Consider the following 24,745-nt stretch of genomic DNA (forward strand, 5'->3'; position numbering starts at 1 on the left):
TTATTGCAGTCACCTTCAGATATCACTCTCCCAGTATTTTATTTCTTTTTTATCCACATACACCTTTGCATGTGTTCTCCAATTTCCTACTTCCATAATCTGTTTTCTCTGCATTTACTTTCAATCCAATTGTTGCTGCTTTCTGTTCCACCTGTGATGTAAGGGTAATCATTCTGTTCCTCCTCACGCTTAGTAAAGCAATGTCATCAGTAAAGTCAAGGTCTTGTGTCCACTAGCCCTTTTTATGCCATCCACTATGCCTTTTGTTGCCCACTTCATCATCCAGGCTATTGCTAGTGTCAAGAGGATTGGTGATAACACATGCAGCCTTGTCTAACTCCAATCACAATACTGACCCAGGCCTATATCGGATCTTACTGTGCATCTATTTCTATCATATAAACTACTTATTATGTTGATCAGCTTGTCTAATATCCCATAGCTTCTAGCAATATTCCACAGAGTTTCTCATGAACACTATTGGATGCTTTCTTACAGTCAATAAAGATGGGTTTTTGCTGAGCTGTTGCTTTTTAGATGATCTGTTGAAACAAGAGCTACCTGGTCAGAACCCAGTCTGTTCTTCTCATAATATTTCATCCATGATGTGAAACACTAAACTAACATTTTAAAGCAAATAAACCCAATAGAACTTAATGAGTAATGGAACTGGTAGAAAAATTTGATAGAACAGTGTTCAATCAGAAAATGCTGTTTCATCAAAATGAAACTGTTTCATGGGACCATATTAATTTCAAAGAATATTGATCTGGGAAGTGTTGAAACAAATTGTTTACACTCATATTTCATTTTGATAAGGTAAACACTTCACCTTCGTTTTATTTTGTATTACATTAATATTTCAACATTATTGAAACGAAAGTGCTCATTGTTTCTGAATTGAAATTTTTTGAAATTTCTGTTCCGTGAGAAATGCCAATTTTTTGACTTTTTGTTCTGGTTTGGAATGAAAATAAAATGTTGATGTCAGAATTTCCTGCAGGATGGAAATTCTAGTTTCTGACTAGCTCTCATAGATAAAGTCTTGCCTTTTGGCTGCTAACTTACTGGTAAATAACAAAACTTTGAAATTATTACCTGTCTTACCTTTGAAAATTTTAACTTGGCCATAACTAAAAAAGATATTTGTAGATGACCATTCAAAAAAGCTCAAACATAGTCAACATAGCACAAGCAACAGTGACAGGAAAGAACGGATATGTGGACATTAACTTTTTCTCCTTACTGCTTTATGAAGAGCCCTACAATCTCTACCAGCTTACTGTTTCCTTATATATAATTACTTCTAACTATCTCTCTTGAAGTTCACAGTTCATGGCATGCTGCTATCTACTGCACAGATGATAGTTTTCATATTCTAAAAGGTGGTTTCTGGACTTCCCTGCTGTTTTGGTACTTGACTACTGGAGGGGGAAATTTTATTGTGTTCAGAGCAGCTGGAAAACAGTAGTCTCTACATGCAGTTGTTTCTGGAGTTAATATTCATTTTTACATTCCCTTAGAACATATGCATGAATAAACCTTTTAGTTTCCTAATGACATGTAAACATGTCTAAATCAGTTTTGCATTAGATTGTTGTTTCTCCTTTATTGCATTGCCTGAAAACATTTGAGTGAGGCTCAGAGTAGAACATTTTTTGTTTATCTGTTTAATTGTTGGAATAAACAGTCATAAAAAGGAAAAGCCAAGCAAGTTTTTTTCTCCTAATGGATGAATGCATTATTGGTGTGTGGGTGTGTAAGAAATTTCAGAGCGAAGATCAAGGTTTAGCAACACAACAGAGATTCTCTGGGCTCAGGATTATGGCATTATTCCTCCTTGCCAGCACTGTTGTTTAGTAAAGTATGTGTCACTCACACAACCTACTGTCAAATCAAATGCTGCAAATATGAGATGAACCACTATTGAAATTTCCACCTTGCCCATGCACAGACAAAATCCTTGAACAAGTGTATAGTCAGAGCTATAACGTCTACACTCTCAAAACAATTGCCTTGTTTTAGATTGTGTGTCATTTCATCAGCATTTGCATGAAGGAGAAAAAAACAAAACAAATCTACAAAGGAGAACACGATAAAAAGTGAGGAACAAACAGAAAAAATGCTTTAGAAATGTGCTGTGGGGTACCACTCACACTGTCGCCACTGGGTTCCCCTCCTCCACATACTCAGAGAACTTGCCTAGCAAATCAGAAAAAGCAACAGCATATCCACACACATACAGCTGTACTTGTCTGGCACACAGGTGTTTCAATTGTATTTGACTATTTGCTAGCTAGCCAAGGCACTGCCTCCCTAACAGCTGCTTTTCAGAAACAAAAAGACCTAATCATAATAACAGAAGTCAGTGGAAATCGTGGATGCTCGGCACCTCTGAAAATAAGGCCAGTTTTATTTTAGTGCCTATAAATAGATTTAGGTACCTAAATTTAGACTCTCATGTTTGAAAAAATAAAGAGGTCCAATAAACCATGTGGCTTTTATTTTAGAGTCTCTCTGGAGCTTTGCAAAACTACCAATATTACATATGAACACTGTCTTTAGTATATGTAAAATGCAATAACTATAACACTGTATATACATACACACACGTAAATAAATAAAAATCATATTCCATACTTGTCTTCCATGTTCACGTGTGGGTGTATACATATATATTTTTCTGTTCTTTTTTTTTTTTTCAAGCAGTATGATTTTTTTTCCCATTCAGCCTTAGTCCTTGGAGTATATGCAACTGTCATGATTCTATCTCGCAGGTTTCCAGAGACCAATTTTAAAACTGTGCTTCGACAGGATAAAAGCTGGTATTTTTCCAGGGACATGGTGGAGAAAGATAGGAATGTGAAAAGTAGGAGATGTCAAAGAAATATTTTTCAGTCTCCTCAGTGCAGATGGTGATGTCTGTTTCAAGTACTTTCTGTGCGAGGCAGCCATTGCAAGTGAATGAAAACCCAAATATTGAAAAATAATCTGCGTAGCAGAAATTTAAATATATGCATTTATGTATAAAGGTGTTCATGTGTGCACGCACACACAGAGATTAATTGCTCCCTAACATGCTGTGGGATACATTGTTAATTATTGTCTCTCTCCTCTGCACCTGAGGCATCACATCAGTTTAAAAAACAATCTGCAAACAGATGGAGAGCTGCTGAGTTGAACCTGCAGGTATATAAAAAGTGGATACAGATTTTATGATGCTGCAGTGTCGGATGGTCTATTAATTTTCAGTAATGGTCTGAAAATAAAGTAAAAAAAATATTTTTAGAAGAGCATCATCTTTAGAAAAGGAATTGGATGAATAGATTTATTTTAGTTAGATGAATAATATTTTAGTTAGAATTCATTTTGAATTCATATTTATTGTAAGTGATTTTTAAAAAATCACTACTTCTACAGAGCTGGCTGGGATTTGTGATCAATCCGTGCATCTTAGGCAGTCAACCAGGGCCGGCTCCAGGCACCAGCTGAGCAAGCTGGTGCTTGGGGCGGCAGATTGTTCGAGGCGGCATTCTGCCCAATCCTAGGGCGGCACGGCCGATTTTTTTGTTGTTGTTCCACTCCGGCCGCCCTGTAGGGGGCGGCGGCGCGGAGAACCAGAGCGCCCTGCAGGGCAGTCCTCTTCCTTCCCTCCCCGCCGACCGGAGTGGAGCCCTCGCGGAAGGCGGCAGGAAGGCGGCAGGAGGCGGCGCAGCGGGAGGGGCCGCATGGCAGCGCCCCTGCTGTAGCCCTGGTCGCCCCCTTCTCTCTCTCTCCCACCCACTCCCTTCCCCTTCCCCCCCGCGCCGGTCCCCCTGCAGCTGCGCTCTGGCCGCGCCGCAGATTTTTTTTGCTTTGCCGTTCTGGCCGCCCCCCTTTTTTTTTTTTTTTTTTGCTTGGGGCGGCCAAAAAGCCAGAGCCGGCCCTGCAGTGAACAATATATGTGATGAATGTGACCTAGTACTGTGACTTGGCACCTTATAGATCAGATAGCTACGGTTCCTTCCCTGCTTGCAACATGGTCCTGGTGCAGGCTGCAATTTACTTCATGCTGGACTAGCTTCCTTGGCTGGCCCACTTGTGGGTGGGTGGAGCCAATGCTCTACTCTCTCTCTACCCCTCTTTCCCCCCCAACCTCTCTAGTTTCCTCCATGAGCAAGTGGAAGTAGCAATCCTGTGGGGCTGGCCTGTCCCTGTGCCCTGAATAGTGATCCAGGTAGCCCACGCCGGGGTCTGCATGGAGTGGCACCTTACATTCCCTCTCTCCCCTCTATACTCCATAGGGCCATGATGCTATCTAGCCCTACTTCTTTTTAAAAATGTATGCAGCACTCTATGACTTTGTGTAATGTGACAATTGATATAATCATCAAGTAATAAGCAAATAATGAACAATGCATATTTTGGATCCATGCTGAATGAAAATATGTTGACCTTGCAATCACAATATGGAGACGAGGTGAGATAGTGGTTTAAATTGTCCAACTTTTCATGTGCAAACTGAGGGTCCAGTCTAGTATAAATCAGAAACTATGGTGGGCAAAAAGAACGAGGAGTACTTGTGGCACCTTAGAGACTAACAAATTTATTTGGGCATAAGCTTTCATGGGCTAAAACCCACTTCATTGGATGCATGCAGTGGAAAATATAGAAGGAAGATATATATATACACAGAGAACATGAAAAAATAGGTGTTGCCATACCAACTATGTTCTCTGTGTATATATATCCTCCTACTGTATCTTCCACTGCATGCATCCGATGAAGTGGGTTTTAGCCCACGAAAGCTTATGCCCAAATAAATTTGTTAGTCTCTAAGGTGCCACAAGTACTCCTCGTTCTTTTTGCTGATACAGACTAACACGGCTACCACTCTGAAACCTGTATGGTAGGCAAGTTGCTCACTCTAATTAATGGATTTCTCACTTCATGTACCATTCACAATTTCGGCTGGAAAGAGAACACAAGAAAAGTCCAAAACATATTTGCGAAAGCACAGGCTATATTAATAGCGCTATTTGACCCATTTTTCTTCTGAGAGGAAAAAACTGTTGCACACAAAAAAATAGGCTAAAGCTAAAAGCAGTTGCCTCTGTTAGTCTAGAGATTGCCATTTATATGTGACAAAGTTAATTCCCCACTTTAGCAGAGTTACTTTTAAAAGAGATCTGAAAAACTTACAAGAGATTTGCAATACGAACATCCAAAGGTATCTAAGGCTTGGTCTACACTTACCCCCCAAGTCGAAGTAAGGTACGCAAATTCAGCTACGTGAATAACGTAGCTGAATTCGACATACCTTACTTCGAACTTACCGCGGTTCAGACGCGGTCCACACGCGGCAGGCAGGCTCCCCGTCGACTCCACGGTACTCCTCTCGTTGAGCTGGAGTACCGCAGTCGACGGGGATCACTTCCTGGTTCGATTTATCGCGTCCAGACCAGACGCGATAAATCGAACTCGGAACTTTGATCCCCAGCCGCCGAACTAGCGCGGCAGTGTAGACCAGCCCTAAGTGTTTTAGCACCCGAATTTCATGTTGCTAATCAGACCAGGGAACTGACACATTGATGTCTGGTAGTGTACTGACAACATTCACTCAGCTAGTTGTCAAAGGAGCACCACATGGAGCTTGTGTTTCCTCCAGATGCTGACACCAGTTGCAAACTATGGACCGCATTGTAAATCAGGGCCAGCCTAGATCATTTGCTGGTGGCATCTCAGACATACATCAAGCCACTCCAGAACATACCCTCTTTGGCTCACTAATCTGGATTTGGTTATCTGAATGTAGCTAATCGGTCTTGCCATACAAAAAAAGCAGCAGGGAAATTTGAATGAATTGAATCATGTCCAGATTTCTACCTACATAGGAATAGAGGAGATGTTGCAAAAGGGGTTACAATGCAAATTCCATCCCCAATCTGATTTTTTTCTCCAGTTGTTTGCATTTACTTTTGGTGGGGGGAGGAGTCTTATTTGTTGACGTTGGTGCACCATTTTTAACTATTGTATATGTGTAACACAACCATATAACTGGAACACTGGATCTTACATATTCTGAAAGAGACTCCCACCAAAAATTGTAATTCAATAGTAAATCTTTTTTAGTCTAATAGAGACAGTCGAAATTATCAACATCAGTTTGAGATGTTAAATATATATAGAAGCTACTAACTACATTTAAAAGTTACTATAATTCCTTTAATATAGCATAATTCTACAATCTCTATGTATTCACACACACACACACCACCACCATTTACAACCATAACTTAATCACTGAGGATTAGATTGGGACATTATGATCTGACCAGGGTAAGAGGTAGTGTGGTGTTGCACTCCCTCTGGAGCAACCTGGCAAGTAAATTGTAATTCAATGACTCATGAATGATCTTTCCACTGCTCTTGAGGGCGTGAACTGTGCTGATCTATAACTAGCATTGCATATGCTTCCTCATGTGGCAGTTTAGCAATGTCAATGGGCTTGCTGTGGAGGTAGCAGCAGGGCTCTGCCCACTCCACAACCTCTGCCACCTACCTGTGTGGGGTGGGGAAATAGGACTGCTGTGGTGCCTGCTTCCCCTTCTGTAGTGCCATGCCAGCCAGACCATGGTTTATGTCCCGAGAGTGGTACTGCAAGTGAAATCGATATTTGATTAGACAAGACTAACCTATTCCAACCAATCACTTATGGAACTTCTTTTTCCTGTGCCTGATCTTATAATTTCCTTTATTTTACATCACTGGTTTTTAGTCATACTGTGATCCCTTTTAGTGGAGTGCTTTTCCCAGCAGTCATTCACATTGTACCACAAATTCATGGTAACTTGTTTTACCTCCTGTGATACAGTTTACCACATTGCAGTAAGACAACATTTATAGTACACCTCTAATAAGAGTGGGTTTTATTATTAGTTATTCTTCGAGTGTGATTGGTGAACACATGAATGTAATAAAGTGTGATGGGTCAAGGAGACAATGCTTGGTCCAAATCAGATTTAGCCTAGCATTTGGAGGTTGGACTCAAACTGAACCAGAGCTATGGTACTGGTCAGATAGTGCTGAAATCGCATAAGCTGTTCCCTGACTGTTGCAGGGAAATAGACTGAATGACCTAATAGGGCTTTTTCATTTCTAAATTTTATGAACCAAAATGATAGAGATTTTGCTAGATCAGTTAGCTTTTCTTGAGAGATTTCTGCCATGTTTGGACATATCCAACCTGCAGCTGGAATGTACAGCCCTTTCTGGTATTGGATCTGACCCACAAGCAAAAAAATGGAGAGGAATCTGAATTCAAACACTCCTGTGATTCTCTAAAATTAGAGTAAGCAGGAGGATTGGATTTGATGCTCTGGTTCATGCCCATCTCCTAACATTAATTTTTCATTCAGAAGATCTAGGTTTTAATCTTAGTTTAAGTCAATTTGGTTTAAACAAGAGGTTCAGAAGCATGGTATGGGATTGCAGATTGAGCTTGCATACTTAGGCCACCAATATTTGTAGTGATCATATGATCTCAGGCTGATGGTGGACTTTAAACAAAGTGACTAAGATTTCAGTACATTTGTGAACATATAAATATTGCACATACGTATCTCTCTGTTTTGTACCTCCCAACTTGTTAACATTCCTTTCTGCTGTTCCAAGTACACAGTGAAACTTCCTGTGACAGGTGGGATGATATTTGCTAGCTTTCCTTTTGCTGCAGATGGAACTCCCCCTCCCCCCCGCCCCCACTTTTTAAGAATGAAGGTATTACGAAGCCAGCATCACAGTCTTTCCCAGATCCACAATCTGTATAACCAGCAACATTGTTGCATGCTTAGCTCACATACTTGATCAATGCAGAAGCAGGGCTAAGCCATAAAGACCATAGTGGACCAGGATTTTACCCCCAATATCTCCCAGAAGAGATGAATTACAGCCAGGCTTTAATTTGGATAGCAGGCATCAAACAGGCGATCTCTTTACAAAAAAAATCAATATTTAAAGATACTCCCAAAATAAAACATTGCATAGCACATAAGACAAGTGTGTTGCATTGCATATAAGACAAATTCTTAGATAAAGCAATTATTTTACATAAAAACAGTTTAAACTATTGCATTGGATTATCCCATGCCTATCTGAAGGCATATATTTGTAACAGGAAGATTGTAAACCTCCATTCTTACCAGGTCTCTTATGGATTGTCTATCAGAAGGACTCACACTCCTCCAGAGGCTGGAAGTCTACATTCTTTGGTCAGAGCAGACATCATAGAACAACTCCACTGATCCATTCCTGTGCCAAACACACCTTCGGTCCTTCCATAGTAGAGCAGGCTGGAGTCTGGCTGATTTCTTTGGTTATGCCAAGCTCTTCCTTTATTTTAAGAGACTCTTACGTTACCCTGTCATAAAATCTATATCCCCTCTAAAACATGGCCAGATAGTCTGACTACACAGAAACTAGGACAAGAAGGTATTTTAAAAAAAACAAACAATGAATGAGATTAGAGAAAGACAATTAAGACAATAGATGTGCCTGTTTACTCCAGGGCTGGATTTGGTCCATTGTTTCTGATGACTTAGAAGCTAATGCAAATGACAGTTAGCCTTGAAAGTGTACAGCCAGGGCGGAATATGAACACCTGCTGCTACAGTTTATGGTTCTGTACTAGGTGTCACGGTTTCAGGAGACTGCATCTGTATTCCCCTTCCATGGTCCACCAAGGGCACCCACTTTAGGCTTCCGCTCCTCAGCCATCACCTCTGTCAGATGGAGACCCACATGTCACTCATTCCTGACTGGAGATTTTATGGCTACACAGCTCGCTGATTTACACTAATATCCCCAGCCACTTAGACTGCATAAAAGGTCACTGCTTTCTATCTGCGGGTTATGACCAATGTATTGCCAGCAGTTACAAGTTACCGCACATCTCCTTCTGAGCAAGCACATTTATTCTTAAGGTAAAAACCATTACAGAAAAAAACATATTAAAACAATAAAGGAACCTACATGCCTGCTAAAAAGCTTACAAGAGATCACCTACATCTTTCAACTAGGGCTCTGGTGGGTTTTAAAGCTTCAAAACCCTCAACTGGGTTTTCCCTGTAGTTACAAGTTCATCTGGCTTAGACCAAGAACCACAACCAAAGCTTGTCAGAGAAGTCGTTTGTTTATACAGCTTGGGCATTTTATTTTGGTGTTTAGTAACAGGTAATCAGTAGACAGTCGTGCTCTCCTCAGGGTATAGTATTAAAAGGCTGGATTTTTGTATAACTGGAACTGGGGAATTTGCACTGACTGCTTCCTAAGGATTCCCCAGGAAATCCATTAACACACGGTTCCAAAAGTCCATACTTGTCTGGCACATTTTCAATACAGTCTTTTGCTCTCCCAGGTCTCACATGTGTCATATCTCCCCCCTAGCAAGGTTACACACTATCCCGGCCCACAATGATACATAAACTTAATACAATAAGGTCTTCCAAGGATATTGCAGGAAATTGCCATATCTATCACACTAGGATATTTTCTCTCTGTTACTTGCTTACACTAATTGTCTTGTTTTAAAGGACACCAGTATCACATAATGGCTTCATTAGAATTGCAAAGCATATTTACCTGGCTTTGGGGGCAGAATAACCATTCATCTCCAGTGTCAGGTCACACAGTGGGGCGGCTTTTAAAAAAAGCATAAAAACTAAGGCTGGGTGAAATATTTGCTGCGAACAAGGACCATGCTCAAAGTCAAGCTGGGTTTGAAGTTAATCGTCTGAGAATCTCAGCTCATGGTCATGAAAGATTTGCAAACTTAGGCTGAAGTTGGCATCAAGTTTTCTACAACTCCCTCCCCACAGCCAGCCACTTTCCTTTCCCTCCTGTCACCCCTCAACAAGTTCTAGAACAACCTCCCACTTTTGATATCTTTGGTAAGGAGTACCTTCCCACTCCATCTTGGAGCCAAGTGACCATTCCTCCCTGCTTGATCATGAGAGGGAATATAGCTGTGCCTACGAAAGTCCTTTGAAACGCAGGATGCATCCCTCTACTCAATAGTGAATCAGGGAGCTGAACTTAGCTGTCTCCTATGTCCAGCTGCTGATTAACAGGCTTTTATATTTAACTTCCTGATTAATTAATATCAGATTCTGCACCCAGTTATACAACACAAGGGGATTATAACGGAAACGGGAACTCAAGCTTAATTACTGTAGGTATAATGTCTGCCGAATACTGAAATAAGTACAAGGCTGTTTCTATTTTATAAACCTGAGTGGAAACTGAATTAATGTTACCTTGTTCTTAGTAAGGGTCTGCTCCTATTGAAGCCAGGGGCAAACTCTCATTCATCTCACTGGAATCAGAATAAATAACCACAAAGAAATAGGTAGTATTGCATATTAATACATATTCACTTTATTTTCCATGTTACTAGCCAAGTAAATTAGTTACCCTGTAATGAAAAGTTTAACTCTGAGTAATATTTGTGTCTATTTCTCAGAGTTAAATTCCCATTCCCAGTGACAATCTTTGCATGGCATACTTACAGAGGGGAAAGGGGAAATGCAATTGGAGTAGAAAGGGAAGAAGGAACTTTTTTTTGGAAGGTTGGGGATAAAAACGGTGTTTGAAGCAGATCTTAGGTCTAGAATGTAGAATAGGTCCATTATGAAGATATTTATCCCATGGATGTCAACTCCACCTGTGGTTTTGTGTACATATATATATATATACACACACACACATATATATTACTGTAGTGTACAATTGTGAAGCCATGTGATACATTGAACATACCATGGTTCTTTGAGTGCCTCAGCTGCCCTCTGCTAATTCACATCCACAAACGTCAAACCAGAATAGAGAGTGGCCATACAGCCACTCTGCAGCATGGCCAAAAACTACCACCCTTTGGAGGTGATTTATCTAGCATATCACAATTCTCTCGAGATGCACTGGCCACACACACCTTTCTCCCTGATCCTAACCCCATGCCACAGACAGCTGCAGCACGGTGCTATGCTGAGAGCCACTGCTGAGTGCATGAATCACAAACCTCTTTGAGATTGGGTGTGAATGCACCCTTCACTTAATACAGTTGTAAGAAACACTTACAGAGCTGAACACTTAGCTATAGCTAAAACAGGGCCTAATAGGGTATGTCTAAAACTGCAATGAAACATCCACCGTTGGCCTGCGACAGCTGACTTGGGCTCAGGCTGCGGGGCTATAAAACGGCCGTGCAGACATTTGGCCTCGGGCTGGAATTTGGGCTCTGGGACCCTGTGGAGGGGAAGGGTCCCAGAGCTCAGCCTTCAGCACTAGCCCCATGAGCTGAGTCAGGTGACCTGGGCCAGCTGCGGGTGTGTTATTGTGGAGTAGACACACTCAGAGAGTTTCTCCTGAAACTAGCACTACGTGGGCAGGGGATTCTACTGTGTGTGGGGTTTGGGGGTCAGGGTTCAGACTGAAAGGAGTGTTCTTCGTGCGGTGAGCAAAAGAAACTGTTTTCTGCTATCTGCATTCCGAGATACAGGACTTTGTACGTCCTCTGTAAATAAACAAAACTGCTCCAAAGCAATACCCAGTGTCTAATCCCAACTGGAACATCCCCACTGTCCCAAACTTTGGCTACACACTCGGGTCGAAAAAAGGGTCAACGATAGTAATGGCTCGGCCATCCCACTCCCATTCACCTGAAATTCAGTGGTTCTGCTCCTCTGGGAGGCTTGCTTATCCAGCACCAGGAGGGACATTTTCCCCAGTTAACATTCCTGTAGTTTATATACCTCTGAAGAATGCAAGTTAGACACAAAAGCAAATGTTTGAAATGTATTTGCAAAGCCAGTGTAGACAGGTGGAAAAATAAGCTTTCTTGGGAAATAAACAAACAAACAGGGCATTTCAGCACTTGAAGTCATGAAAAAAACCCCTATAGGGATTGACAGATTAGCAATGAAGTCTTTTTGCTACAATTTTTTTTTTTTTAAGCAAAGCAACGAGTTTCACATTTCAGTCTGTAAACACTCCATGTCAAAGGATGGTCTTCAGAGGCTCTTTGTCCTTGCTAAAGGGCTTTATTTAACAGGGTGTTGCAGGCGGAAAAAAACACATCTATTTTTCAATAAAAGGTGTCTTTTGGTCTCACATAAACCTTGGCAAAAGCTAGGGGAAAGAAACATTATGATATGAAATACATCCTGAGTAACACAATTTTTAAAATATATTAGTGCATTCTGCCAAGAGTGTAATTTCTGAAGTAATAAATCAAACTTAGTAACCCGTGTCCTCTAATTAGAGATCCAGGGATCCTCGTCAATGGGAAACATTATCAGAGAGACTTTTTAAGCGTCTGAATTTTTAGAAATTTTTGTTCAGAATTCATAGACCAGGAACACCCCTTTCTGCCACCGCAGATGCAGAAGTAGCAAACAGTTTGATTCAGGATAAATATTTCATAGATTTCCTGTGTACAAAATGAAGCCCCCACGGCAAAGGGCCAACCTCCCTGAAATAAACGTTCCCTTGCAATCTAGAAAGGCGGGAGCTTAGTTCTTTAAGTGATAAAAAATGGTAGTCTCCAAAATAAGAGTGGGAAACACTTTGAACCCTGTTTGGTTCAATCTTAAATTGCAGCAGGAACTGAAAGGGATGAATTGTCCATAACCAGCGTCAAGTTGTGTGGAGATTAACAATGAGAATTTGATACATTCACAGATATTAACCCACTTTCAATACTGGAGCAAATGTGTATCATTTGGCTGGAAAGCGAGGTAATAAAACTTTAAATTATAGAATGACTAGTGTATTCCAAAGCAGCTGTCAGTAATGGTGGAATTGATAGGCTACTGAACTGGGGGTTAGGAAACCCGGATTTTATTCCTGGCTTTGTCACCGACCTGTTGGGTGACTTTATACAAATCACTTCCCCAGGCTGAGCCTGTTTCCCCACCCACCCTTTGTCTGTCTTATCTGTTTAGGTTGTCAACTCTGACTCTTGCTATTTGTACTCCAGGTAGCACAATGGGACCCCAGTCCTGCTGGGGCCCCAAAGCACCTCTGTAATTAAATAAAAAAATAAGAAAGCAAGTTGCTCGTGCCACTCTCTCTATATATAAGGGGAGAGAGAGAAAGGAAGAAGAGAGAGAGAGAGACTGCACACATGTATTCTAAGGGATATACTTTCATTACTGTGGGCAAAAGGTTCCTTGAAGCCAACAGAACCCTTTGGATGCAAAGTTGTGCCGGCATTCTGAGCCAGTAGCCAGAAAAAAATCCACTAATCAGTTGACACGAATGTGAGTGGGGTTGGTGGAAACACTCAGGCCTCAGAGAGAAAGTCCTCCAGATACTCCTACTGGGCATGAGTTTTCTGAATCCAAATAAACTCCAATCTGGCATTAGTCAAGGCACTCTACAAGCCATATGACAATGGCAAAGAATCCCAGAGAGAGTCATTTTCCTCTGACATTACGGCACCAATCCATCTGCCAGAAAAAGATAATCTTTACTCCTATTTCCAATTCTCAGCTATTACGAGAGAAATAAATAGCTTTCCTTTTATTTGTAACAATTGCATGGCATATAAGAGTTAGGATTTTTTTTTTAAACGGCCTTAGCAGTTTTAAAATCTTTTCCCCATATGATCTTTGCTAAAATCGTCATCTCTCCATCTTTCTCATTTTATATCAGTTTTGTTCTAGGTTTCTGACCTATATGTTGTTTTAATATTCTTTTATAAATCAAGTACTTTGAGTGTGTGCCATCATGGAGTTAACCCGAAAGAGCTGTGCGATCTAGGAGGAAATGATCCCTTTCAGTTTCTAGCATTTTATGAGCAGCTTGGGAATTTTCAGTGTTTGTACAGAGTGCTCAGAAATATACTGCAATTTAGACTGTAAGTAAGCGTGAAACCAAACTGTTCTATTATGTACCTCATCTACTAGTAAAAATAATGTTCTACAGTGTCCTGTTCCAGCTCTGCAGTATCAATCAGGTTTTCCAAATTTTCTGTCCTGTTGCTTGAGTTGAAAGGAGAGATCCCTCCTCTGTGACATAGGAGTCTTCCAAACATAGAACAAACCAAGTCTCTTAGTCAAAATAGGACGACTAATAGCATCAAACCATGGACGGGATTCTGAGCTCCCCAGTACCTTGTGTAGTTATTGATACCACTGCAAAGAGGTGTAAATCATTCTCATTGCATCGGAGCAATATGCTACATCCATTTTGCCCTGGTGTAAATGGCTATGCAAGGCACAGGAAAATGCAGAATCTGCCCCAGTATGTATTTCTATGAGAAATACAATAAAAACAGACCCTGTTCACTTCTGGCTGCTTCCTAATTTACAGGTTTGAGCAAGAAATGCATTTAAACCCACACACACACAAAAACAAAAAACCCCAAACAACAACAAAAACCACCTATATAGATGTTTATAGTATGAGATGACCTTCCAACATGTAGCCATTTGGAGTGATGAGATATCAAACTTTAATATCTTCACTGATCCAGGACTAAATATTGCATATCCTAGGCTCTAGGCAGACATAATTTTGAAAGGAAATCTTCACAACCGAGGGAAAGGAACTAACATTTTTTGGTCAGGTTATTTTATAAAATTGTTTGAAACTGATCTGAGGTTTGAGACATGAAAAAAGGTCCATTAGAGAGAAATTTGACACCCAGATATCAACACCACATATGTGGTGGAGAGCGTGTGTCCATGTATATTATTAATCTCACAAGAACTGTGAAACCATGTTATAAATGGATCTCTCATGCTCCTACCATTGTCTCACCTGTCCCCTGCCCACTCATACATCTCCGGGACTTAAAACATTTCAAACCACCGAGCAGATTCAAACATCCTTTTCTGGGGAGGGAGGAAAAAAGCCACAAGAAATGTTTCCTTCTTTCCCCAAAAATTAATCCTGCCCCAGGCCCGTGAGAGAAACTATTCAGTCCTGCACCACTAACAGCTTTTCTGTACATAAAAGTGTTACAATTTTCAAGTTCAATATGCAATGCCCCTGCAGGGCTAGAAAGAGTAGCTTTATACAGTAGCATTGGAAAGAGGAGATTCCCACCTCCACAGTCGGATTCAGCATCTACTGCTAACCTTGCACGGCTGTGTGATATTTCTAGAGATAAAAGGTCCTTTTTAGTAAACTTTTAGCAGGTTTTGTGGCTTTCTCTGAGCCCTGCAGAGTTGAACTTGTAGTGCTCAGGCACATAGTTTTGCAAGCAAAAAGATTTTACTTTAAAAAAAAATGTTTTATAAACTCTCTAAGACATTTGTGATGTAGCTTATCTGTAATGTATGTGAGATACACATGAGGATAGCATCTAGTTCAGGGGTCGGCAACGTTCGGCACGCGGCTCGCCAGGGTAAGCACCCTGGCGGGCCGGGCCAGTTTTATTTACCTGCTGACGCGGCAGGTTCGGCCGATCGCGGCCCCCAGTGGCCGCGGTTCGCCGTCCCAGGCCAATGGGGGCAGCGAGAAGCGGCGTGGGCGAGCGATGTGCTGGCTGTGGCTTCCCGCCGCCCCCATTGGCCCGGGACAGCGAACCGCGGCCAGTGGGGGCCGCGATCGGCCGAACCTGCTGCGTCAGCAGGTAAATAAAACTGGCCCGGCCCGCCAGGGTGCTTACCCTGGCGAGCCGCGTGCCGAACGTTGCCGACCCCTGATCTAGTTTAAGGTTTTTATTGGCATTTAATTGGGATGAGCTGCATAACTCATTCATGTGCTCATCATTTCTGAGTTATGCATATATCCAACATGCAACATGGATGCACCCCTCAACCCCAAACCCTAGAACAAACCAACTAAAAGCAAAATAAAAAACACAATTCCAACCCTGAAACAAAAAAACCTTAAAAACTGCAATAAAAGTAATTAAAAAACAAAACTCTATTGAAAGCAGAATTTCAATTAAACTTGAAAATGGAGACGTGCCAGTGATGCCACAAAGTCCACTTGGGACTTCAATATTGCTACTGAGTTTACATGGAAGGCACTCATACTATGTTGTTGGGCAGCAATATAAACCCTTAAGATAGGTAGATATAAACTGATATCCCAAATTTATAATAAAATCTTTATAATCGCAGCACAATATTATGAATGTTCTCTATCCATCTCTCTCTTCACTGTTTACAGTAGTAAGAATATAAACCATACTACATATATACATACATAATATACAAACGGAAGCGGCATAGTCTATGCATTAATATTGCTAAATATTGTAAAACTAGATTTAGTGTTCTAAATTCATTCCCCAGTCTCCTTAATGACTGACATTCAATGCTGTGCTTTTTTAGGGGTTTTAGTTGCATTGCTTCACTACATTAAATTACGTGAGACATCCAGGCTCTTAATACAAATAAAGAATTAAAATAATTATTTTATCTTCACAGAGCCATATTTTTCTGACCAGTCCATTTTTCGTTTAGTGAATTCAGCCATTTTTCTCACAGACCTTTTGAATATGGGGAAAAGTTTGCATATAGCTTTGACCCATGGTTCTCAACCAAGGGTGTATGTACCCCTACGGGTACGCAGAGGTCTTCAGGTGGTACCTCAACTTACCTAAGTATTTGCCTAGTTTTACAACAGGCTACTTAAAAAGCACCAGCAAAGTCAGTAAAAACTAAAATTTCATACAGACAATGACTTGTTTATACTGCTCTATATACTATACACTGAAATGTAAATACAGTATTTATATTCCAATTGATTTGTTTTAAAATTATATGGTAAAAATTAGAAAGAACGCAATTTTTCAGTAATAGTGTTCTCTAACACTTTCGTATTTTTATGTCTGATTTTGTAAGCAAGTAGATTTTAAGTGAGGTGAAAGTTTGGGGTACGCAAGACAAATCAGACTCCTGAAAGGGTTACAGTAATTTGGAAAGGTAGAGAACTACTGCATTTGATCACTGGTACTGCCTCATTTGTTTCATCTGTCAAGAACATAATAACAGCCATACTGGGTCAGACCAAAGGTCCATCTAGCCCAGCATCCTGTCTTCCGTCAGTGGTCAATGCCAGGTGCCCCAGAGGGAATGAACAGAACAGGTAATCATCAAATGATCCATCCCCAGTCATCCATGGGCGCCAACTTCTACTCATGCTGGTGGGTGCTCGACCCCCCCTCTGCCCTTGGCCCCACCCCAACTCCACCCCTGCCCTGCCCCCATTCCAACCCCTTCCCCAAAGTCCCTGCCCCAACTCCGCCTCCTCCCTGCCTCTATTCCGACTCCTTCCTCAAATCTCTGCCTCGGCCCCGCCTCTTCCCCACTTCCTCCCGAGTGTGCTGCATTCCCGCTCCTCCCCCCTCCCTCCCGGAGCTTGCTACGCCGCCAAACTGCTGTTTCGCGGCGGCAAGCAATGGGAGGGAGGGGGGAGGAGCGAGGATGTGGCACGCTTAGGGGAGGAGGCGGAAGTGAGGTGGGGCAGGGGGGGCGGGGAGGGGAGTTTGGCTGCTGGTGGGTGCAGAGCACCCACTAATTTTTCCCTGTGGGTGCTCCAGCCCTGGAGCACCCACGAAGTTGGCGCCTATGCTGTCACCCATTCCCAGCTTCTGGCAAACAGAGGCTAGAGACACCATCCCTACACATCCTGGCTAATAGCCATTGATGGACCTATCCTCCATGAACTTATCTAGTTCTTTCCTGAACCCTGTTATAGTCTTGGCCTTCACAACATCCTCTGGCAAAGAGTTCCACAGGTTGACTGTGTGTTTTGTGAAAAAATACTTCCTTTTTTTCTTTTAAACTTACTGTCTATTAATTTCATTTGGTGACCCCTAGTTCTTGTGTTAAGAGAAGGAGTAAATATCACTTCCTTATTTACTTTCTTCATATCATCATGATTTTATAGATCTCTGTCATGTCTCCCCTTAGTCGTCTCTTTTCCAAGCTGAAAAGTCCCAGTCTTTTCCCTAATCTCTCCTCATATGGCAGCCACAATAATTTTTGCTGCCCTTTTCTGAACCTTTTCCAATTCCAATATATCTTTTTTGAGATGGGGCGACCACATCTGCACACAGTATTCAAGATGTGGCCGTACCATGGATTTATATAGAGGCAATATGATATTTTCTGTCTTATTATCTATCCCTTTCTTAATGATTCCCAACATTCTGTTCATTTTTTGACTGCCGCTGCACATTGAGTGGGTGTTTTCAGAGAAATATCTACAATAACACCAAGAGCTTTTTCTTGAGTGGTAACAGCTAATTTAGACCCCATCATTTTATATGTATAGTTGGGATTATGTTTTCCAATGAGCATTACTTTGCATTTATCAACATTGAATTTCATCTGCCATTTTGTTGCCCAGTCACGCCGTTTTGTGAGATCCTTTTGTAACTCTTCGCAGTCTGCTTGGGACTTAACTATCTTGAGTAGTTTTGTATCATCTGCAAATTTTGCCACGTCACTGTTTACCCCCTTTTCTAGATCATTTATGAATATGTTGAATAGGACTGGTCCCAGTACAGACACCACTATTTACCTCTCTCTATTCTGAAAACTGATCATTTATTCCTACTCTTTGTTTCCTATCTTTTATCCAGTTACCAATCCATGACAATCCCTCTTATCCCATGACAGTTTACTTTGCTTAAGAGCCTTTGGTGATGGACCTTGCCTTAAAGCATTCCCTTTAATTTATATGTTTTATTTCCTTTCCCTACACCCATTTTCAATCCAATTAATTAGCTTTCCATGTTTATACCACACTGGCTTTTATTGGGGGTGGGGAAGCGAGAGGGAGAGGGCTGCATGGCCATGCATGTGCAGTATCAAAAAGTTCCTAAGTCCAGATAAAATATACTATATTTTTTATCTAACTATTCAGAAATGTCCACACAGAAATCAAGCACATTTATCAGGTTTGATTGTCCTTTCATAAGTTAGTCATGATTGTTCTTTCCCATATTATACATTTCTAATGCTTCATAATCCTTTTCCTGAGCAGTGTCTTCAATATCTTCACAGAACTTAAGTCAAATGTGCAGATCTGAAATATCCTGAATTTTCTTGGTTCAAAGTATAGTAAAGGACAGAATTGTCATGTTCACCAATGTGTCTGATATGTTGGGGGAAGAGTCAACATGGCTATTGTAAAAGGAAATCATGCCTCACCAATCTATTATAATTCTTTGTGGGAGTCAAGAAACATGTGGACAAGGGGGATCCAGTGGGTATAGCGTACTTGGATTTTCAGAAAGCCTTTGACCAGGTCCCTCACCAAGGGTTCTTAAGCAAAGTAGGTAATGTTGGTATAAGAGGGAAGGTCCTCTTATGGATTAGTAACTGGTTAAAAGATAGGAAACAAAGGGTAGGAATAAATAGCAGGGCACCCCAAGGATCTGTGCTGTTCAGCATACTCAAATGATCTGGAAAGAGGGTAAAACAGTGAGATGGCAAGGTCTGCAGACAATATTAAATTACTCAAGATAGTAAAGACCAAAGCTGACAGTGAAGAGTTAAAGGGTTTTCACAACACTGGGCGACTGGGCAAGGAAATGGCAGATGAAATTTAATGTGGATAAATCCAAAATAATGCACATTGGAAAACATAATCCCAACTGTACATCAAAAATGATGTCTCAATTAGCTGTTACCACTCAAGAAAGAGATTTTGGAGTCATTGTGGATAGTTCTCTGAAAACATCTACTGAATGTGCAGCAGCAATAAAAAATAGTGAACAGGATGTTAGAAATCATTAGGAAAGGGATAGATAATAAAACAGAAAATAGCATAATACCACTATATAAATCTATGGTATGTTCACACCTTGAATACAGTGCGCAGTTCTGGTCACCCCATCTCAAAACAGATACATTAGAATTGGAAAAAGTACAGAGAAAGGCAACAAATGTGATTAGGGGTATGGAACAACTTCCATTTGAGGAGAGATTAAAAAAGACTGCAACTGTTCATCTTAGAAAAGAGACGACTAAGGAGGGATATGATAGAGGTCTATAAAATCATGAATGAGTGAAAAAAGTGAAGAGGTATTATTTATCACATAACCCAAGAACCAGTGGTCACCCAATGAAATTAATAGGTAGGTTTAAAACAAACACAAGGAAGTACTTCTTCACACAACACACAGTCAACCTAGAGAATTCGTTGCTAATGGATGTTATGAGTGCCAAAAGTATAACCGAGTTTAAAAAAGAATTATATAAATTCAGGAGGATAGATCTATCAATGGCTATTAGATAAGAAGGTCAGGGATGCAACTCCATGCTTTAGGTGTCCCAGAAACTGTGACGGGGACCAATCACTCAGTAATTACCCTGTTCTGTTAATTTCCTCTGAAGCATCTGTAACCGGCCACTCTTGAAAGACAGGATACTGAGCTAGATGGACCACTGGTCTGACCCAGTACAGACATTCTTACATTCTTGATTCTTCTCTAAATATATGGGAACTACACCTACTAACCTCAGATCTTTGACATTTCTCTTGCTCTTAACAAGATATGAAAAATCACTTCCAGATGCTTTTCTTGCTTTATCTTGATGCTTCCTTTTGAATTTTGGAATGTGATTCATCTGGATCAAGTGCCTTGTCAAACTTTAATGTTTCCATATACCTAACTATGGCATAATCGTAAAGCTTTTACTATCTTTTGCAGAAAAATTATATTACAGTTTTCCGGATATGACCTTCAGCTTTTTTTCAGAAATACTGTACCATATGATGGAAGAGAGAACATGTTGGATTGTCTAAAACATTGCTTCTCCACTACCACTTGTTCTCATTCATGTCTCTTTATGGTCTCAAAACTGTATCTGCCTGTTAAAAAGCTACCTTTTTTCATTTTAATTTTATTACCATTTCTTATCAGCATTACAGACTAATTTTTGCTTACAGGCTGTTCACCATCATTTTTAGCTTTTCTTGGAGCCAGAGGCAGCCACACTTGCTCAAGCTGAGCACTACCTTACTCCAGAAGTTGTCAAATTGAAATCAAAGTAAACTTTCCTAGGTTCACCTTGTCTGCAATCCACCTGGCATTTGCAAGTATGAGGTCAGAAAAGTCTGTAGCTCTTGTCTGCAACAGCTGAGTGGATCCTTGTGCAGGACAGAACCATTTGAAACATCCATTATAACAAGCCAAAATACAAACAGGTCTAAAGATATATTACCATAGACATGCACATTATGTGCTTCTGCGTATCATGGGACAGACACAACAATCCACACGACACACAGCTTTTCTTTGGAGTGCTGTTATGAATGGAAAGCACCAGAAAAAGGATGACTAGCAAGGATGAACTACACAGTTACAACTGACATTGGTGCAAATGGCAATGATGCAATTCTCTATTGTACTAAGGATGATGGCTATATGGCCAACGTGGACATGGAGAAGGCCTAAAGAAATGAAGCACACAAATCCTGGTTAAACATTTCAGCCACACTGCCAAGGCCAAATGCTATTATTCCATGGTCCCTTGTCATAAACTTTAGTTCACACTAGCAGCCAAAAGCCAGATATTCTCCAAACACACAGGACAATACAGTCTTTTCCTGGAATAGTTTACACCATAATATAGACAGGTTAATATTTCACTATTTTTTTTTAAATCCAATTTCTACATAACTCTCTCTACATATGGCTTCTTTCATATTCAGCTGTCATTATATGAGCAATAGCAAATCCCTGTTAAGATTGGACTTGAAATCACTGCAGCCATCTACGTTTGATGCTTCCCTTCTCACACATGACTTCCCCATCCTTGCCATTCAATGATTCCATGCCATTGATTTTTCTAATTTGTTTTACACTGATCTCATTAGCATTCTGAGACAGCTTCATGCTGTCAGTTTCCTTCCTTCCTAGAGCACTTCTCTGTTATGTTTCATCTTACTTGTGTGTTGTAACTACCTTTTTAAAATGCCATTCTTGCACCTCACTGCTGCTTTTCAAGCCCACAGCTTCCATCATTTCTATATTGGCTTGTATAACTCTTTTTAAAAATAAAGTGTCCTGATTAACTTACATCTCCTGCTTTCCAGATTTTTCATCACGCACTTCCTATGCCTGGAACCTGGCTTTCTTGTAGGTATTTTATGAACTGGTGATTTACTTCCTGGAAAAAGCAAAAGATAACACCAGAGGAAATGGTTTTGTGAATATTTGGATTAATACACTTTGCAGATTTTCAAGGGCAGGAATGAAGTAGGAATTTAGAAGTGAAACTAAACCACAACCTACAGATCCAGGTATGATAACTAACCAATGAAATATATGACTGAATATAGTCCATTGTCTGGTACATAGATCCAAAAGGCCTATTGCTTCTCTTGCTGACATGGGCGTAAATTAGGAGAAATTCCATTAAAATCAAAGGAGTTATATGTGGTGCAAAAGTGGTGCTAGGTGCAGCAGTTAGGTACACATCTTAATGATGATGGGCTTCATAAGTGTATACTCAAAACATTGCATCTTGATGGGTCAATGTAAGATGGGGGAACTGCTAATAAATGGGGAGTAGGTTCATAAACTTCTCCTTTGGGTCAAATCACACATTATTTGGGGAATTTTTTAAATACAGATATAAAAGACACGCAGAACACATCATTGTATGGCCGGGTTAGTGCATCGGCTACTGATTGCCTTTCATATGTATACATTATTCCATTTTCTTGATGACCTGTGGCTATCTATGTGGGCCACTTTGCTTACCTGAGCGTCTGCAGGTACAGCCGCTCGCAGCTCCCAGTGGCCGCAGTTCGCTGTTCCCGGCCAATAAGAGCTGCGGGAAGCAGTGGCCCAGCCCGCGCTGCTTCCCACAGCTCCCATTGGCCAGGAACAGTGAACCGTGGCCACTGGGAGCTGCGAGCGGCCGTACCTGCAGACGCTCAGGTAAACAAAGTGTCTCGCGACCCGCCAGGGACTTACCCTGAACAAGCCGCGAACCAAGTTTGGGAACCCCTCATCTATGGGCTGGTGGATATGTAAGGGCTTCATGAAGGGCTGCATTTGGAGGGTCTGTAAAATGGCTCTGTGCTTCAAATTATTTTCCTTTTCCACTAGCTAAATCTGTTTAATCTACAAATAGTGTGTGATGTGATACATGGCAGAAACTTGCACTGCCTGCCAACAAATAAATAAATGAGCTCAGTGTAGCATCCTTTTAAAATACAGCAAATATAACAGCAACAGTAGGAAAGCTACACATAAAAACCAATTCAAAGTCAGCATTAAGAGATCCCATAAGTCTTTCCTAGGATAGTTATTGAATTTGTACTGTAGTGGAAATACTGCATTTTCCCTTAAGAGGAAGTTCACCATATGAGGCTCAGCACCCGCTGACAATTCCTCCTCTGGTAGGAATAATTGTCTCATTTGATCTTTAATGAGCTAGCGAACAGGAGCAGCCAACATGGAAGTTTTGTGAGGGAGTTCTCCAGGTGAAGGAGGAGTTTCTGCATGACCCTTGCGGTGAGTTTGTTGTTGTGGGCTTGCTTTCTTGCCCTGTGCCTGCTTGATTGACATTTACAGAGTGGTTTGTTTGGGGAGGGGAGGATGCTGAGACTGGTAAGCAAAGCTGAGAGCTTCCTAAAGAGACTCTAGCCTGCCATCCTTTGATCAGAAATATAGATAGTTGGGTTCATGATGACCTGAAGAACCACTTGGTAAATTGCCTACTGTGTGTGAAGGCTGCAAACATCTTGAAACATCGAGACAGACTGATCTGCAGTGCTAGGGAGGAGCCAGTGGTCATGGTACATGTAGGTATCAGTGACATAGGGAAGGGTAGGATAGTAGTTCTGGAGGCCAAATTTAGCCTTCTAGAAAAGAGATTAAAGTCCAGGATCTCAAATGTAGCATTCTCTGAAATGCTTCCTTTTCCACGCACAGGGAGACAGGCAGAACTGCAGGCTTTCAAAGCGTGGATGAGACGATAGTGTTCGAGGGAGGGATTTAGGTTTAATTGTAACTGGGGAACCTTCTGGGAAAGGAGCAGCCTATACAGGAAGGATGAACTCCACCTTTATGAAAACAGAGCCAGATTGTTGGCATGTAAAATTAATATATAACTAATGGAAGAAAGTGGAAGTTGATAGTAATGAAAAGTACAAAATATATAGGAATGACAGACTAGGTTGTGTTAGTGGGGGAGTGGCACTATATGTAAAAGAAAGGATAGAATCCAATAAAGTAAAAATATTAGATGAATTAAACTGTACCACAGAATCTCTATGGATAGAATTTCCAGGATTGAATAAATAAAAGTATAGCAGTAGCAATATACTACTGGCCACCTGATCAGGACGGTGACAGTGATTGTGAAATGTTCAAGTAGATTAGAGAGGGTACAAAAACCAACAACAAATAATAATAATGGAGGATTTCAACTACCCCATATTGACTGGGAGCAGGTCACCTCAAGATGGGATGCAGAGATAAAACTTCTAGACAATATTAATGACTTCTTCTTGGAGCAGCTGGTCCTGGAACCCACAAGGGGAGACATAATTCTGGATTTAGTCCTAAGTGGTGTACAGGATCTGGTCCAAGAGGTGAATATAGCTTTGCCACTCAGCAATAGGACCCATAATGTAATCAAATTTAACATCCTTGTAGGGAACTAATACCAAAGAAACCCACCAGAGTAGCATTTAACTTCCAAAAGGGGAACTACACAAAAATGAGGCAGCAAGATAAAAAAAATTAAAAGGAACAGTCACAAGAGTGAAATGCCTGTAA

Source organism: Terrapene carolina, unplaced genomic scaffold, assembly GCF_002925995.2.
Source record: "Terrapene carolina triunguis isolate 2854851 unplaced genomic scaffold, T_m_triunguis-2.0 Scaffold22, whole genome shotgun sequence".
In the NCBI taxonomy this organism is placed as follows: Eukaryota; Metazoa; Chordata; order Testudines; family Emydidae; genus Terrapene; species Terrapene triunguis.